Source organism: Lathamus discolor, chromosome 21, assembly GCF_037157495.1.
Source record: "Lathamus discolor isolate bLatDis1 chromosome 21, bLatDis1.hap1, whole genome shotgun sequence".
In the NCBI taxonomy this organism is placed as follows: Eukaryota; Metazoa; Chordata; class Aves; order Psittaciformes; family Psittacidae; genus Lathamus; species Lathamus discolor.
Genome location: NC_088904.1, coordinates 2,061,093 through 2,080,023, shown reverse-complemented (window position 1 = coordinate 2,080,023; position 18,931 = coordinate 2,061,093). Strand labels below are relative to the sequence as shown.

Below are 18,931 nucleotides of genomic sequence, written 5' to 3'. Positions count from 1 at the left end.
AAGACCCGCGCGGCCGCGCCATTGGACGAGGCGGGTGTCGGAAGGGGCGAGGCTCCGCCCCCTGCTCCGCTCCCTGAGGCGGAGGTCACCCGCGGTCGTTGCCCTGCGCCGCTGCCGGGCCCAGGCTGCCGGGAGCGGGCGCGCTCCGCGGCCCTGGCAGCGCCGCACGGGGCCTGGCCTCGGCGCGGGGGTGCATTGGGTCCGAGGCCGCTGTGCTGGGGGGACGGGAGAGCGGTGTGGGGGCTGCTGGAGCGCGGCCCCGAGCACACCGGCTCCGTGGTGGTGCTTTCTGACCACACCGTAAGGACATGGAGCTGTCGGAGCAAGTGGAGCAGCTCCCCTATGGAGCCAGGCTGAGAACACTGGGGCTGTTCCCCCTGGAGAGGAGAAGCTGCGTGGGGACCTCAGAGCAGATTCCAGTGTCTGAAGGGGGCTGCAAGGATGCTGGAGAGGGGCTCTTCATCAGGGACTGCAGTGACAGGACAAGGGGTGATGGGGTCAGACTGAAACAGGGGAAGGTCAGGTTGGAGATAAGGCAGAAGCTCTGCCCTGTGAGGGTGCTGAGGCGCTGGCACAGGGTGCCCAGAGGAGCTGTGGCTGCCCCATCCCTGGCAGTGCTCAAGGTGACTCAATGGTTTGTGTTGGGAGGGACCTTAAAGCTTCTCCAGTCCCAACCCCTGCCAGGGGCAGGGACCCCTTCCACTGGAGCAGCTTGCTCCAAGCCCCTGTGTCCAGCCTGGCCTTGAGCACTGCCAGGGATGGGGCATGCCATGAGAGAAGCTCCTGCCGGAGGACACAGCAGCACTGAGGATGTTGCAGCTGCAATGACTCGATGATCTTAAGGGTTTTTTCAAGCCTCAATGATGCTGATGCCTTCATGTTTGTATCCTGCCATGACAACTGCAGGTATTCAACACGCTGCAGCATAAGACTGAGGTGGAGGAAGATGCCATCAAGGACAGAGATGTCCGTCAGAGGGTAAGAGTGGAAAGGTAAATGCCTTGACAAGGCTTGGGCTAAATGCAGATTGGGGCCATAGTTCTTTAGGCTTGTGCATGTCAAATCACCCAAGTGTGGTTAGAAACGCTGGTGTGCAGACACTTCTTCCTGTCAAGGGTTATTTTGGTGAGGCAGAGGCCGGCTGCTGCCATGAGCTGCATTCTTCTTGGCTACAGGTTTCCTGTGACCTCCAGAACATCACCCCACTTTCTGGTGACACAAAAGGAATTCCATTGGCAAGTTCTTTCTTACCTCTAGCAAAGAATCATCCACAGCTGTGGACACAGAAAGAGTGCAAGTAAGTTCCTTCTTCAGCTTAATCGTTCCCCATATGGAACAAGTCATATCTGTCCACAAAAATGACACAAGACAGTTACACAACTTTTATCAGCCTTCCCATCAAGCCTGGGCGCTGAGTCTGTGAGCTATTCTGGGCTAGCATTCCTCTGATAACACTCACAAACTCCCAGTTCCAGAGTCACTGGTAGCAAGTGTAACTGCACCTCAGGACGTTGACTTGAAAGATAATTGGGGGGGGGGGTGTGTGCAATACACTATATCAGTAATTTCTATGTGAAGCTCAACAAGAGGAGGGTAAATGCACTGGGAAAATATGGTGCTAAACACATGGTCCCAGGGAAGGAAGGGAGGCAGAAGAGTCTGTTTGTTGCATAATAATGTCTAAACTCCAACAGGTCATGTTATCTTTCCCACCGAGGACTTGCAACACCTTTCTGGTTATGTGAAAGGGTCTACAGTGAATAGGTGTAGGTCTCTCTGGAAAAAAAAAACAACAACAAAGCAAAACCCAAAGCACGCACACACCATTACCACCACCACCGAGAAAAAGACAGACTAAAATCCCCCATTAAATGAAGTCCTGGGTTCACATCCAACTCTCAGTTATCACAGATCACAATTAGAATCTCTAGTCTATATCACAATTTAGTTTGATATTAGATTATCACCTCTTTTTGGAGGTTTTGCTTAGATCCTCTGAACATTAAAGCTGAAACCAAATTGCAATGCTGTTTATGCTCACAGGTAACTTCACTTTCAACAAAGAATTGGATGGAAAGCTATTTGCTCCAAAGTAAGATGCATGCAGAAGTTACATAGAATCATAGAATGGTTTGGAAGGGATCTTAAAGCTCCTCCAGCTCCAACCCCTGCCACGGGCAGGGACACCTTCCACTGGAGCAGCTTGCTCCAAGCCTGTGTCCGACCTGGCCTTGAGCACTGCCAGGGATGGGGCAGCCACAGCTTCTCTGGGCACCCTGTGCCAGCGCCTCAGCACCCTCACAGGGAAGAGCTTCTGCCTTAGATCTAACCTGAACTTCCCCTGTTTCAGTCTGAACCCATCACCCCTTGTCCTATCGCTACAGTCCCTGATGAAAAGTCCCACTCCAGCATCCTTGTAGCCCCCTTCAGACACTGGAATCTGCTCTGAGGTCTCCACGCAGCTTCTCCTCTCCAGGCTGAACGGCCCCAGTGTTCTTAGCCTGTCTTCATATGGAAGAGTTGCTTCCAGCAGCTCAGAAAAACCCCAATTGCATTTCTAGCACTTCAATAGCAAAAGAATTGTGGTTTTTCTCTTGCTGCTGTAGGATGAGAGCAGTGGGTTTGCTTCCCCACTCCCAAGCCGAGGGACTTTGGTCACAGTGTTTACCAGGCAGGTTTACCAGAGCAGAACAAGGCTGTTCCCTGTTTGTCCTCCCTGTTTAAGTTGTGTTATAACCAGGAAAGGGATGAATTTGCAAACAGGGTAGCAGATAATAACAGAAACATGCGCTATTGCTTGGTTGCACAGAGTCCAAATACTGTTGTGTGCTGGTGACAACACAAGCAGAGGAGTTGCTGCTGATTGACTGTGGTTAGGGTATGGAGCATGACCTATGCACCTGTAATTCAGACAGAAATGTTAATAATCCACAGGGCTACTTAATATTTTTCTGTGTTTTTTAAACATAAACTCGCTCTAGGAGAAAAGTGCCGGAATTGAAAATCCTCACAGTCAAGAATGTGTTGAACTTCCATAGGAACAAGCTGAACCTTTCTGTTTAATATTCAGGTTCTAAATTTCTGTAAGACTTCATATTTTGTCCCTGATCAGGGTGCAAGTGACCTGAAACACTGCGAACACTCACAAAGAGGGGTTGTGTCCTCCCACAGGCTGGTTTTCAAAGGAATTCCGCCGCAGTTTACCTGGTCAGCACATGAGTTTCCCTGTATCTGTGTCAACAGGATGGGGAATGCTCAGTTAAAGTCACTGCACCAGGGAAGACATTCTGCAGTGGACAGCAATTCCACTAAAACCTTATGTTTTAGTCAGTGATTGGGAGCTGAATTACACAGATGTTGCCTCCATACAGAAGTTGTGTTGGCAAAAGCTGCATTGGTTTGGTTATATCAATATGTCTATCTCTGACTACATCTGAGTTGTGGATACATCCTCCTCTAGCTTCTCTGAGCTGAGGAGGTTGCAGCTCCCTGCAGGGAGTGGCACACAGAAACCCACAAACTCCGGTTTTTCCATGACTGTACCCAATGTTTTTTACAGAATTTCCAGGCAGCTGCAGCCAAAGCAAACAGATAACACGCCAGATCAATGCTTAGTCCTTTAATTCTGCTGAAAGGAAAGAGAGCATTTGGGTTTCTAGCTCTGCTAAAAAGATGTTGGGGAAGACACAAGGTTGGGAAGAGCAGTAACCTCTTTCAAAGTCCACGTCATCGAAACATCGAGCCAGGCAGCCTGTGCCAGAGACTGTTGTGATACCTCTTGCCACCCAAGGGAGATGGAAGAGCAAGGGAAGGGCTGAACTCCCCTTCTTTCTCCCATCTTCAGCCCTTCAGCCCTGGGTGCTTTCAGGCTGGGTAAGGCTGGAAGGACAGCACAGAGCATCCTGTAACTGAGCAGTGACAGCCTGGATTTCAGTTTCCTGCTGAAGACATGTGTGCAGAGGATGATGTGCTCTGATGCCACTGGGAAGTTACAGCATGGCCTTGGCACAACCACACTCAGCAGATCTATCCTCTAAAGACCAGGCTAAAGAACTGAAGGGGGTTGTTGTCTGACCAGCAGCAGTTTATGATGCAGAAGACAGCACTCCTGGGGCTGTGGTTGGAGCAGGTTCTCATGCAGTGTTGTCAATACACTGTGGTGCTTGAGCGATGTGCAGCTCCATGCAGGAAAAGCCATTGCTTCAGTTTGCTTCAGTCTCTCTGAAGATGTTGCCTCAGGAGAAGGTGGTAGAAAACCAGAACCTATCCCATCTCCTATCTAAAATGATTATGAAGTAAAATTTTATCACTGTTACATTGAAAGAAAATCCCTTATGGTAGTTTAGACAACCTTCTTGGCTTGCTTGGGATGATGCTGTTTATACAGTGGTAGAGCAGACTCCGAGAGCCACAGGTTCAGGCTCCTGATGTTTTACACCCAATGCACTGAGGTCACTCAAAGACAGCACAGATGGGGGAACCTGACACAGAAAGCTTAAAGAAAGTGAAACTTGCTGAACACAAGCACACTTTTATTTTAAGCAAGAAAAACCCCAAAGGCAATGTTTTGGTCTGTTTTGGTTTTAATAATTGGGCATTTTTTCATTTCTTCAGTAAAACAATTCAAGGGAACAGCTTCATTTAAGGTTTCATCACCAGCAACTGAAACAACAGCATTTTTCACAGATAAACATGAGATTTTAAAGGACCCCACCACCTGTACAGAGCATTTTCTTCCATCAAAAGATGAGATTTTGTCAAAACCTCCCTTTGGTGAAATCAGGTTGCACAGAGCCTTTGAGAGGGGCTGGATTTGAGCTGAATTCCAGTTTGCTTTGAGGAATGTGCCCTCCTGTGGGTATGTTACAGCTGCAGCAAACGTGCCTTTGCTCAGGCTCCGTTCCTTCTCTTTCCATACCACCAGATTCTTTCAGGAAGGTTACTTCCACAAGAGCCAGCCCAATACTGCGCTGAGAGGGATGAGGTCTGGCTTATGCAGACAAGGAAACAAGGAAAAATTAATTCCAGTGATCAGCCAAGAACAAGAGGTGACAGACAGGTCCCTGTGATCACTCCCGAAGTTCCCAGGATTGAACTGGTGAACTTTCAAGGTTTGTAGGGCTTAATCAAAACGTGCATGTTGGGTATTTCAGGGTATTGCAGGGTATCATCCAACTGATAGAGTCATGGAATGGTTTGGGTTAGAAAGGACCTTAAAGCTCATCCAGCTCCAACCCCTGCCACAGGCAGGGGCACCTTCCACAGGAGCAGCTTGCTCCAAGCCCCTGTGTCCAACCTGGCCTTGAGCACTGCCAGGGATGGGGCAGCCACAGCTTCTCTGGGCACCCTGTGCCAGCGCCTCAGCACCCTCACAGGGAAGAGCTTCTGCCTAAGAGCTCATCTCAGTCTCCCCTCAGGCAGGTTCAAGCCATTCCCCTTGGCCTGTCCCTACAGGCCCTTGTCCCAAGCCCCTCTTCAGGTTTCCTGCAGCCCCTTTAGGCACTGGAGCTGCTCTCAGGTCTCCCCTTCAGGAGCCTTCTCTTCTCCAGGCTGGCCCAGCCCAGCTCTCTCAGCCTGGCTCCAGAGCAGAGCTGCTCCAGCCCTCACAGCATCTCCATGGCCTCCTCTGGCCTTGCTCCAACAGCTCCATGTCTTGTGCTGTTGCCCCAGAACTGGACACGGGTTTTTTTGCAGAGGTACCGATGCTGTGCAGTGGAGAATGTGCTCTAAAACCTGAAGTGATAACAGACCTGCAGCAACACATTACAGGCAATCAGCTAAACTGGGCAGGACTGCAGGCACTTCTGGAGGATTTCTTTAAGCTCTCTGTAAATTTGAGTAATGACTCAAAATAAATGTGATGCAATTCAGTGTGGGCAAATGCAATGGTGCTGAAGCAGGAATAAGTGACCACAGTATTGCAGGATTGAAAATAACTGTTTACATAGCACTTGTGTGGGAAAGGCCAGGATTTTTCTCACAGTAAGGGTTGTTCAATTTAAAAGGGAAGAAATAAGAACTGCCTTCAAACGATTTGAAGGCGCTGTTAAGAGAAAGATTAATATGGTCTCTATTTCCCATGGTAAAGGTGGATGTTTATGTGCATTAGATGACTTCTTAAAAACCATTCCGTCTCTGTTTTCTATTTTACTGTTTATTGAGCATTGACACCCTCACCTAAAAGCTGATCTCTTTAAATATCCTTGGCTTAAGGGTCTACAGCCCACTGAGAGACTTTGCAACTTCTTAAAACCATACCTGACACGTCCTGGGTGCTCAGATGCACACTCTGTGGATGCTTCCAGTATAAGCCCCCTAGTGAGCTTCCAAAAGCAGATATATCAACCTCCAATCTGCAGACAGACCAAGCGCTACCTAACCAGCAAGACCAGTCTCTCCAGTTTGCATTGCTTCACTCCTCACTCAGGGACTTTCTCTCCGTCCCTCTCTTTTCCACTTACTTCTTTCCTGGTACGTTAGGTAAGAAAACTAATGATCCTGCGGCGATTGGAGCTTGCTGTGTTATTGGAGTCTCCATGGGTACGAATTCCACACACTTCCTTGGCTTAGGCAGGGACATACTTTTCAGAAAACGTTAGAGAAAAATACATCCTCAAGGCTTTTTATTGCATGTCAATAAGGTGATCCTTGACATCCTGGAATGGCTGATGGGGAATTTTCAAAGCATCTGAAAAGCACGTGGTGATGGGGAGAAGGGTTCAGCTGTAACAGTCATTTTTCGCCTCCTTAGTTGCTGGTGCAGTGCTGTGTTTTCGACTTTAGCCTGAGAATAACGCTGATAACACACTGATGTTTTTAGTTGTTGTTCAGCAGCACTTACCCCGATCGAGGACTTTTTGGTCTCATGCTCTGCCAGTGAGGAGGGGCACAAGAAGCTGGGAGGAAGCAGAGCCAGGGGAAACAACAAAACCACCACAAACAGAAGTGTTCCATAAAGCTTGATAAAAAAAGCTGCTTTTCTTGGCAGCACCTGCTTTCAAAAACCATGGGGAAGAGCTGAGGCCAACCCAGAGTGCAGACTGGTTTCATTATGCAGTAATGGCTGAATTAAATGAAACTGGAGTGGATGTGGGAGCAAAGCACCTCTCTCCTCGGTAGTTAAAGCAAGTGTCTTGGCCACTGCAGATCTATCAGTCACTTCAACTTCAGGGAAATGCCCTGGACATAGGACTGGTTTTAATCTGCATGGCTCAGGCCAGCTCTGAAGCAGCAAGGTCAATTGATGTGTGTTGGTGGGAGTAGAAGAAGGACAAATCCCCCCTCCTTTCTAAAGATCTCATCCATTCATAATTAATTCTTTAGGAGCAAAACTTAACCACGAAGCCATGGCCAGGCTCATCATCACCTTAATACTAGTGAGAGCTGTTGATTGCAAAAAGAACTCTTGGAATTTGACCAATAGAAACATCTTAACTTTCAAGTATGTTTAAATTTACACCAGTTGCAAATGCAAGGTGAAAAAGAGAAAAATCACATTAACAGTGTCAGTGTTTCCTTCACAGTCTCTTTCTTAGGGGCAGATATAAAACCCAGCCTGTGTTCCTGCCAAAAAACAAGAGGATTTGGCTGTTCTTTGCAAAGAGACCAGGACAAGATCCTCATCACACTTGTGCTCCAGGCCCTGCACCAGCTCCATTCCCTTCTCTGACCCCGCTCCAGCCCCTCAATGTCTCTCTTGTAGTGAGGGACCCAGAGCTGAGCACAGGATTTGAGGTGCAGCCTCCCCAGTGCCCAGCACAGGGGCACAATCCCTGCCCTGGCCCTGCTGCCGCACTGGTGCTGATTCAGCCCAGGATGCTGGGGGCTTCCTGGGCACAGACTGCTCGTGTTCAGCTCCATCAATCCGCACCCCCAGCTCCTTTTCCATGAGCAGTTTCCAACCGCTCTTCCCCAAGCCTAGAGCCTTGTGTGGGGTTGGTGTTGCCCAAGTGCAGGACGCAGCACTTCACCTTGTTGAGCCTCATCCCATTGACCACATGTGCCCTAACCCAGGATCCTGGCCCCTGGTTCCCCACCAGCTCCATCTGTCCCCGCTGTTTTGATGGCTGTGACGTCACAGCTGGTCGCTATGGAAACGGTTTGATGTCATGGGGAGCTTGGAGCCCCGATCACCCCCCCGGCATTCCGGCCGTTCCTCGGCATCCAACGGGAGCGTTTGAACACCGAACGCGGCACACAAACGAACTTTCCCCATCGGCGCGGGACGCCGCGCGCCCGCCCCGCCCCGCGCCGGAGCGCCAAAGCGCGCGCCAACTCTCCGCCACGCCCCTCCTCTCCATCCCCATTGGTCCAACCCGCGCCTAATCCCGCCCCCCTCATGACAGACAGCTATTAAGCCAATAGGCTGCGGCTCCTCTCCGGACACGCCCACTCCCCCCCGCACGCCGCGGACTGGGCGGGGCCGGGCGGTGACGTGCAAGGGAGAGGGTAGCAACAGTTGCCTCGAGACCCGGCGGCAGGCGCCATAGTGACCGTAGCCCTGGAGACTGTTACTTGCCAACGGGAGCAACGCGCGGCCCCGGCGGCCGGAGCCCAGCGCAGCCCGCGGCGCCCGGCGGGGAGGGCAGGTGAGCGGGGGCGATGCTCGCCCCGCAGGGGTCGGGGCGGGGGGGGCAGCGGATCCCACCCGCGGCGGTGAGCGTGGGGGGGGCCGAGTCGCTTCGTGGCCTCCCCCGGGGTTGTGAGGCGGGGGGACCCCATCCCCTGCTCCATCTCCTTACTCCGGGCCCCCCCCCCCGCGGTCCTCGGTGTCCCCGGGAGCCCCCCCCGGGGCGCAGGGCGCTGGCCCCGGAAAGTTGGGAGCGGCGGAGCGCCCTCCGCGCCGCGGGGCTGCGGGCCGGAGCTGTGAGCGCTGCCCGGGACCGGAGTGCGCGCACGCCCCCCGCACGCACCCCGCCTCCGGGGGGGGGGGGGCCGCCACCGGCTTCATCGCGGCTCGTCCCTTCCCGTAACTCCGGGTGTCCGGTTGAGTGGTCGGAGGCGCGGCTCCCCTCGAGCCTCCGGAGCCGGGGCAAGCTGGGAGGGGACGCGGCCGGCGGCCGCTCTGCCTCCGCTCGCTTTCCCCCCGCTTCCCCCGCGCACTCCTCCCATCCCCACTGGGGGTTGATTCTGACTCCAGCGCATCCCTGTAGTTTGCCAGAGCTCTCGGATCCCAGCGCTTGCTTTCTTGTTAGCCTTAGAAACGAGAGAAAATTGCACCGAGTCCTATTTTTAAGCCTCTGCCCTCTATTCCTGACTTGGTTTCTCCTGTTTGTTTTGAATAAAGTGCGTTGTGAAACGAGGCTCACCTCCCGTTAAAGCAGGATTTTGTGTATGTGCCTATTTCAAGAGCGAGTTCCTGCAGTCTGATTAAATCTTTCCATTCTTTTCGCTTAGATAACTACTCTAAAGTCTTTATTTTGGGCTTTGCTATTGAAAGAAGCAAAACTTACTAATTAAAGAGCAAGGTGGAGTAAATAGTAATTTTATTAAATCTCCTTCGTGGGGATTTTTGCACTTGGAATGCCCTTAAACCGACCATCCTCAGCTTGAGATCCATTTGCGAGCCAGGGCTTTATTCATCTGCTTCTGGCCAAACTTTTCAGCTCAATCTCAGTACAAATCATTGGAGAACAGAGAGAAATTGCTGGCTAAGAAAAAAGATCAGTCTCAAAGCATAAACTTTAAGCTCCCAAAGCCTGGGGATCCTTCTCTGCCTCTGCTGTTTGCAGGGTGAGTTCGCCTCAGTCCCTTTAAGATGCATTCAGTCGTATCTTAGGCTTTATTTTCAAGTTACATGTCCGGTGGAAGGCGTTTTGGGAGGCTCTTTCATGGTTACGTGGTTCAGGATGGGTTGGATCAGCGGCTGGAGGTTTCTGTTTCACTTCTAGATGTCTGAATTCAGGTGAGGAAAAAGCACACTTGCAGGACCATCGGTGCACACCGATGTGCTGGGTTTTGGAGGTTTAAGCCTATGTTCTCAAAGCTGTTGCCATAACGGTGAGGTTTGGAAGTGCCTTTTTAAGCAGAATCTGGGTTCTCAGGTAGCTGCAGGATCTCAGCCTTAAGGGTGAAGGTTGGTAAGTGGGATTTCTTTGTCCCTGCTGGCTTTCTGCAGAACAGGAATGAATCCCAGTGCGTTCGTGGTGGTGAGAGCATCCTTTGGCACAGGGGAATGTGAGGACCAGGTCCCTCAGACTTCACAGGGGACTCCCCCAGACAGTCCCTGCTTTGCATTTCCCTGCTGTGCCATTTGCATCTCATGAATTCCTCTCATAGCACCGTGTCCCTGTCCTGGGGCCCAGCTGCCAGCTCCGCTTGCTCCGGAAGGCTCTGCGCAAGCGTGAAATCCCAGCGCTGTGCTACAGCAACCAGAGAGGGTGCAAGACACTGGGGGCCATAGCCCAGTGCAGCAAATCCTCCCTTAGCATCACATCTGCCCTCTCAGAGAGCAGTTTGGAGGCTTTGTATGTAAGTTTAGAGGTTTGGTGTACAGATGGAGGCCTGTCTTCATCGAGGGACTTGGCATCATGCGTCCTGTTGAGTCCCGCGCAGCAGGGGTGGGAGGGAGGGACAGGGTCACCTATCTCAAGGCTTGAGGCTAAGCGTGATCTAGTGAGAGTCACTGTTAAATCACGTGTGACGTACCTGCAGGTACCTTAGAAAACCGCTTCCTCCAGCCTTTTGCACATGGAAATCTGATCTGGGAATATAAGGCCATAATCACTGAAGCTGTGGGCAACCTCCGATGACATTGACTGGCCTCGTGTGTCCTGGCTCTTTGTTTGGGTAAATTCTCCACCTGGGAGTACTCCTTGCCACTAAAAGTCACCTCTGTACTTGCTGCCCTCTCCGTCACAACGCATCTCCAGGGCTGCTGTGAACGTAAAGCCTCAGTCAGTGGTTAATAACTGTGCCTTTTCCTCGCTCGAGCGCAGTGAAATAGATGGCGCCAGTCATTGTCTTTAAATAGTCTCACGCTTGTAACACCTCGGCGCACTGACAGCTGTTCTGTTTAATCACAACGTGTTTTCACTTTAATAGCGGCCGGTAAACAGAGCTGCTTTCACGCATTCATTCCAGCAGATTTTCCTTGTTCGCTTTTAGCACTCCCGAGCTAAAAGCATCTTGCGCAGTCACAGCGCGAGGAGGGCTCTGCTGATTCAACAGGCGGATCTTACCCGCTCCGCTTCGCAGCCAAAGTTGCTGCTGGAGGCTGCCGAGTTATATTTAAACCAAGTTTTCCCTCTTTCCCTCCCTTGGAACAAATGCCGGAGCCGTTCCTGCCGGGCACCAGCCAGCTGGAGCACAGGGCTTGCTGTGGGTGCCAGGGCTTGCCGTGGGTGCTGCGAGAGGAGCACCCAACGCCCGTGCCTGCAGCTCCCTCATCCCGGGGTATGTTTGTGCTGTTGGAAGCATATGCAAAGCTTCTGTCTGTGATCTGCACTTCGAGACGCGGGGTTTTGTCGTATTTGGCCTGGCAGTTCTTTATTGCTTTGTTCAAACACAAATCCACCTTATTGTCTAAGAATGTGCTGGCTTTCTCACGTCAGGCTATCTCTGTCTAAGCAGCGTATGAACTAATTATGCCATAAATACATAGATAGACAACAAAAGGTTTCTTTGACACGAGCTACATACCCCTTAATACACCGAACAAAGAGAAATCCTTCCATATGGGGCCCTACCTCCAGACAGTCACTTCTCTTAAGACAGAAAGCACAGAGGAAATTATTTCAATGCACAAACTGTTTGCACGTAGGGGGGGGAAGTTAAAAAACCAAACCCAACTTCAGCTTTGGGTCGTGTTTTTCTGATGTCTCCGTTTCCCCCAGCTAAACCAGAAGGACGAGAAAAGTTTAAATGTCCTTAATTCAGGGGACTTGTTCTGGCAACCTGTAGTTATGTGTAGACGTGTGATTTCATGTCAATGAATGCAAAGATCTTCCTCTTCCAGTGATGCTCCCCTTGCTTACAGCACTCTGGGGTTAGGCAGTACCCATCAAGCATTCGATTCACAAGGAGTATGTGAAATTACAACAGAAACCAGAGTCTTCCCAACCAGAACTTTCTGAACAGCTTTGGTGTGTTGATCTGGTGTCATGTAGGAGTCAAGGAGCCTCATGAAGGTGTTTGTGAAGTCACATAAAGGTGATTGAGAAGCTGCTTTCTTCCTAAATGACATTTCTGTTAGGAATTTATTTTCCTGAGCTTATTAAAGTCTCAGCTTAGAGACACAGACAAATGTATTGTAGCGATGAAGCTTTGTGCTCCATCCCTGGTAGTGTTCAAGGCCAGGTTGGATGAAGCCTTGTGTAGGATGGTTTAGTGTGAGGTGTCCCTGTCCATGGCAGGGGGGTTGGAACTGGATGATCTTGAGGTCCTTTCCAACCCTAACTGTTCTATGATTCTGTGATTCTATGACAAGAAATTAGCAACTGAACATTGCAGCTGCTTTCAAGGAAACAGAGGTCACCTCGTGCCATGCCAGTGATGACTTTGGTAATGGAAATGGAATAAACCAAGCCCCAGATTCTTTCTTTTCCTGTCACAAATCAGTATTGCACTGAAGGAAATCCTCAGTGCCTGTAGCAAGAAGCTGACAGAGGTAATAATCGCATTGGGTGCAGCGATGCTCCTCACTGATGGGTCATTTAGTTCATTGGTGCATATTGCAACCATCCGGTTCCAATAACAGCTCTGTTTTCTTTGAGGTGGTTCCTCTCTGGCTTTATGGGGCGAATGTTTGAATGTGCACGAGGACAAACCACAGCAGGTACCTGCTGCGATGAAGTAATGGCTCTGATGGAGACCAGCAGCTTGAGAGAGACACGTCCCTGTCTTCTGTGGCAGAGAGACTTCATCAGAGTACCTGCTCTCCAGGAGCTGGCCTGTGCCTGCGGGCAGCCCATGCTGAGCTTGGAACTGGATGAGCTTTAGGGTCCCTTCCAACCCAAACCAGTTTGGGATTCTATGATTATGCGGCTGCTGGTTCTTTAAGGTTAACGCAGAGCAAAGGGCCCCACTGAACTGAGCCTGTAGTTAAGAATGCTCCTTCTCTTAGAGGTGTCACTAGTTAAGACTGACAAGAAACATCAGGGGAAGAAGAAAGAAAGGAAAGGGCCCGAGTGGAATGATTATAAGCAAACAACCTCAGCATAATAAAGCAATTTCCTTAGCTGCCACCAGTCAGTCATTGTAAGACTATTCTTTAGTATCAGCCTAAGATCCCACTGCCACCATGACAACCCTGGAACTACCCTGGATAATTTCTGGCTTAACACACAGCTGATCAAACATTCACCTTGGCTGGGGAATTAGCTCGGTTATTCTGTTCCTCCTAATCTCTGGTGGGGGGTGTTCAGCAGGTTTTGGGAAAAGGAACCTCATGCTGCAAGGTAAAACCCCCAGACTGGCTCTGTGTAACTGAGCAGGGAGACACTGGGCCACAAGGACTTAGTTTTTTTCCCCCTAGAACTATAATGATAAGAGAAATCAGGGCACTGAGCATGTAATGCTTATTATGATCATGTATAGGCATCCAACAGCCCTCCGCTGGGATGCTGCAACGATGGCCTCACTACAGCGCTGGTTGAAGTTATTCACCAGGTAGGAGGCACTTATCCAGGAAGCACTTAGATGATAGAACTGCTGCTTGCCTTGTGAATAAATGGACTGACTTAAATTTCAGAGTATTGCCTTGTATGCAACCATTAGAGACAACTGTGGAAGGTGAGGGGTTGCGAGCCACGTAATTCATGTTTCAAATTATACTGGAGCACAAAAGTGCTTTTTGGTCCTTACCACTGCTGTTTTCCACATTTCCATTCTTCCCAATTGAGATGCTGCTCAGGAGTTAAAAGTAGTTAAAACCAACCAAAAAGCCCGTCAAAACCCCTCAACTTGTTTGTAGGCTAAAAAGCGCAGTCAGCATTTCTGTGCCACTAAACTGTGTGTTCCCAGGGGTTTACCTGGCTACGGCAGTTCTGAGTCAGTTCATTACTTAATCTTTCTTGAGTTAAACCCTGTGAATGCTGGAGCCGTTCCAGTGCTGGGATGCCCCAATGTACCCTGGCACCCCGTTGTCCTGGTGAAGTACAGCAGAGCACTGGGGCTGCTCTCTGTCCCAGAGTGCTCACAGGGCAGGGGCAGAGCAAAGGTTGTCTTACAGCAAAGACAGGGATTAATGACTTTGTGCTGGCAGCGGGTTTTATCCGTCACAGAAACCTCCTCTGCACTCTCCATCCAAGACATTCCAGTGCGATGCCTCATCGGCTGCTGCTGCGTCATCCCTGTACTGTTGGGAAGCGCCGTCGCCACAGCCTTTGGTTACTAGGGAAGAGCCAAGGGAAGAGCCAGCTCCAGGTAGAGGATCATTAGGCAGTTTAAGATAGAGAACTCCCTTAGAGATCACCTCCACTGAGAGCAAACACCCCCGATGCTGTCATGGAGGGAATGTGTGACGCACGAGCTGCTGTGTTGGTGCTCAATACACAACCTACAAACACCTGGGTCTTAGAGGTGGTTTTGGGAGTCAGCAGTTTGATTCTTAACAGGGTGTGATGACAGAGAGACACAAGTATAGGCCAGGCAGCACCTGTTTATCCCATGGTATCCATTGTCACAGTGGATTACATGAGCCGGGGTGATGGATTGCAGTGTAAGTCTCTCCTAAACACAAACTGTGGACTGGCTACTTTTCTGCATCTTTTTCATGGATGCAATCACTCAAAACCATGATTCACCATATTATAGTGCTCAGGAATTAAGTCCCCTGCTGCTGTCCTGGGGGGAAATAATGTGCTTTGTCTGTAGCTCCACAGGTACCCTGCAAGCTCTGGTTTCATAGCTCATGTGTAAGAAACACTAATCCTCACTTCCTTGATGGGGACTGAAAAGAGAAAGTTTGATATCAAAACATCTGAGGGTGTGTTTGTCACAATAAGATCTGTATGCTTATGCAGGCCCTGGGGCTGTATCTGTGTATACACAGATGTGTGTGTGCATACATACATACATACATACATACATGTATATACACATCATGATCGAGTGTAGTTCCAAGAGCACACCACACTGAAGGATGCTTATTCCACACTTCCAATGCACCTCCTTGCCTTCAGGCCCAGTCCTCACTGGGATTTCTGTGCCACCTTAGACTCTCCAATGGGATTGTGCTCTCATCTACTAAGTCCCATCTTCTTCTGACCCAGAATCCACATCTATTGGTACTTCCGAATCCGTTTGGGAAATGTGGCTTTATTTGCTCAGCGCTTTCTCTTCCATTTTCCATAAGGAAAAATTCAATTTCCAGAAGCCAGAAAATTAAGCTGGGGAGACTTGTAAAGATTCATACTTATAAAGTGCTTTGAAGTCCTCAAGTGATGGCTGCTTTACTGATCAAAACCATTGCATTGTTGTGGCTGGTGTCATTCTTGCTCTTCTTCGTGCCCTCTCACAACCCCTTGTGCACATGCACTTGCCTTTTCCTCTCTGGACACTGAGATTTTACCCTCCCTTCTGCAAAGGGCTGCAGGGGAAGATGTGGAGCTGTGCTCAGAGCTATGTTTTGGTCCTCAGGATGACATCCTGAAAGATGACAACCAAGCAAGCAACCAACCCCTGGAGAAATGACTTCATTAGAGCAATTCCTTGGGGGAAGTAAAGGGATTGGGGGTTTTCTTGCTGAAGTGGGGTCATTCTTCAGGCTGTTTTACAGTCCCAATGAACACACATGTAGAGTGCTCTCAGAAAGTGAATTCTATTGGGGAAGATGAACCGTAGCTGAGCTAAACTCCACTGTTCATCTTGCTCTGTTTGCAGTACCTGATGAGAAACACAGGCTCGTTACAGTGACACTCCCTCTCTTTGCACATATCCAGAGACAGTTTATGGCTTGGATTGAATTTTTCCAGCTGTATGCTAACCTCATGGCCTTAAAACTTGAGCTTTTTTCATAAACGCCACCAAATAACTGAAGTAATAGCTCATACATTACAATTCGTATTCATGTTCCCCAAAGAATTTCCAATACTTCGGTGATGTGTCTCTTATTAGTCTATCATTAAGGAATTTTTGTGATAGCTTTCATTCTGGCTGCTCTGTGGATGCATTTACATTATGATGTTGGACAACAAAATGTTCCACAGTGAACATTTTGAATGCATCTCCTGATTTCTAACTGCTCTCTTCGTATATCAGGATTGAATTGCAGGACATTAAACAGTTATTTCTGCCGGAGAAAAGCAAATTGGCTCTGGATGAATTCTGCACTGCTGGCTTATGGCCATCCTAGGCTAGTAGGGAATTGGAAGTTGGACCCGTAACCTGTTTAAACCTCAGCTGGGTACAGCAGGTTGACTGTGTTATTCCTTGGAGATACGAGTGTGTTGAAGAGCTGTTTGGAAGGTAAAATCTCTCTCTTGATGCCTTGTGCTGGGTTTGTGACATCAGTGGGTGTTTTCCCACTGCAGAAGCACAAGCACCATTCCCCTGCGGACACACGGGAGCACACACACGTGGAACTGGAGGTCAAGGCTGTAAACACAGTTTTCCTAAATTCCATGCTTTTTCTCTTTGCCAGTGGCTTCTGGCACCGTTGCTGGACCTGCCTCCTTCCTAGAGAAGCCGGTGTCTCTTGTGCACTCCATATAAACTCCTTGTGGTGCTCCTTTGAGTCCATGTCTTGAACTGGATCTTTACAAGGTCCCCCCATAGCTTCTTGTCCATGTTGAGGATGAGCTGACTTTTGGCATGTAGTGGTGATGGGAGGAAAACCACGCTGATGTGGATGCTCAGCTGAACAATGTGCATTATTGCTACCGGCGTGCTTTTTTTGTCTGAGCAACTGAAGTGCAGATGCAGAGGAGATGGCGTTGGCTTTTCCCCCTCCATCTGCAGAAAGAACTTCACTGGGAAAATGAATGTCATACTTGATTTTTAAAAGCTGCTGTTAATGGCTCAATTGTATGGCCTCCCCTGACCTATACCACTGAACTAAACCCATTTGCTTTTGATTTACAACATGCTAAATAAGAACAGAGACTGACCCTTCTGTTTTGGAAGACTCAACTGGAAATTCAGGAGTAACAAAATCCACTTTTTTTGCCTGTGAAACAGGCAGATGGGACCATTTAACATCTCATTTGCTATAGGTTATTTTTACTGACGTCTGATGTCAGCTAGCATCACAAGCAAATATTTAAGAATAAAATACCATATCGCTGACTTACAACTCTGTTGCTGTCGGTTTACACTTACTATGGTTATAAAATCACTGGTATTGGCAGAGGTTTTGTTAGCAGCACTGGAATTGTTTGTCTATAGCATTTTAACGCAGTTGTGTTTGCTGCTGTTGCGTTAATGGAAAGCATGTTTTAACGTCTTCCCCTTAGCTCCCTGACTAAACTTGGGATTTGGAATTCCATCTGGCTGCATTGAAGAAACTCGTTCCCTGATTCTTCACCCAAACCTCTTCTCAGTAACTAAAGGAGCCACTGAGAAGGTTCAAGTGGTTTTTAAGAGTACAAATCATTCTGCTTTGCAAACCGGCAGAGCAATGGTCTCTGCTGGCTACCTGCTGGAGGAGGCTCTTCAGAGGTACTGGAAGCCTTTTCTAAGATGCTTCAAGTTGTTTGAAGCACATTTGACTCATAAATGCCTTCAAGTCATAGCCCAGGAAAGGGTATGAGTAGGGAAGTAGAAAAGGGTCAAGTGTGGATGTGGTAGAAACCTCAGTCCCACTACTTTAACAGAATAAACGGATGTTTCATTTGACAGTAACAGAACCCATCTGTAATTAATGCTCCTCGACCTCTCCTTTCCCCTTCCTAAATGTCTCTTTATTTTCCTTCTCTGTGTGGGGAAAGATGCTGCAAACAGGGGATGACCCTGTGGAATGTAGAGTTTAGCAGCAGCTTGCATCTTCTGGCTTGCTTTTTAAAGACAGGTTTATGCAATTCAGTCAATGAAAGGAAAACGAAGAGAGAGCAGTCGTGGGTCGAGAGCTAAACTGCTCCTCATTTAAAAAGAACAACAGTGAAGTGAATCGCCAGCAGCAGTGGAAGATGGGGATGCTGACTGGTTCCTCTGCTGCTCAGGGGAATCAGGCTGAGGTGGTTTAATCAACCACTCGTGCAATCTCTGTCACGGGAGCAATCCATTGAAAGCTTCACAGCTCACACAGAGGAGCAGGGTCTTGGCTCTTACCTGTCTCGCCCTGATCTCCCTCTGCTCCACATAATGACAAATCTTCATGGCTCTTTGCAGGAGAACAAGGAGGAAAAGTTGCTGCTGATGGCTCAGAGTGATTCAGACCAGGTCGATGCTTCAGGTGGCTCTGGGGGATGTTTAAGGCCGTGGTGTTCAGTGATGCTCCTGGATACAGTCATGGAGCTACAGCTCCAACAGCATCCTCACACCTCCGTAGCTGCTCCAGAGAGCAAATATCTGCTCCTGGGTTTTGCAGCTTTGCTGCAAGAGTCCTTTAAGGCAGCTGCGGTGTCCCTGCAAGGGAGGCTGACGTTGCTTAGAGCGATAACAACTTTAGTGCTTGGAACAGTAGCAGCTCATCTTTGCTCTGTTTAGGCTCTCTGTGTGAATTTGCAAACATCTGGGGGGCCCAGAGAGTTCCTGGCAGAAGAGCTCCGATTTCTCCCCCATCACCACCATTGCATTCATATGCTTTAAGAATTACAATGTGCAACTGATGGTGAGGAGGAGCTGGAACACGCAGAGACGAACACAGGAGCACAGCGGGGGCCAGTTCGGTGATGGAGTGGCACAGGAGACACCCTGCACCCTGTCCAGGGCGCTCTCACCATTTAAACTCAGCCTGACCAAATAGGCCTGACAGGCTGTGGCCATATGAAATATCCATGGGAAAAAGCAGATGTACCAACCACTGATCCGTGTGGTGTCTGGCTTTGTCGGG

The 18,931-nt window shown here is 49.4% G+C and overlaps 1 protein-coding gene and 1 long non-coding RNA gene across 5 annotated transcripts in view; both read left to right on the top strand.

Annotated features, from left to right (window-relative positions):
- The first annotated feature begins 91 nt into the window (after window positions 1-91).
- Window positions 92-5,372, top strand: LOC136024415 (uncharacterized). Its single transcript, XR_010616821.1, has 4 exons — window positions 92-300; window positions 907-992; window positions 1,176-1,297; window positions 3,560-5,372. It is a non-coding gene; the product is annotated as an uncharacterized LOC136024415 (long non-coding RNA).
- Window positions 5,373-8,445: 3,073 nt separating this feature from the next.
- The window catches only part of RFX2 (regulatory factor X2), a 55,157-nt gene continuing 44,671 nt past the window's right edge, over window positions 8,446-18,931 (top strand). For all 4 annotated transcript variants that reach the window (XM_065699978.1, XM_065699974.1, XM_065699976.1 and 1 more), the window contains exon 1: window positions 8,446-8,588. The gene's annotated coding sequence lies outside the window, so the exon portion shown is untranslated. The remainder of the gene's footprint in view (window positions 8,589-18,931) is intronic.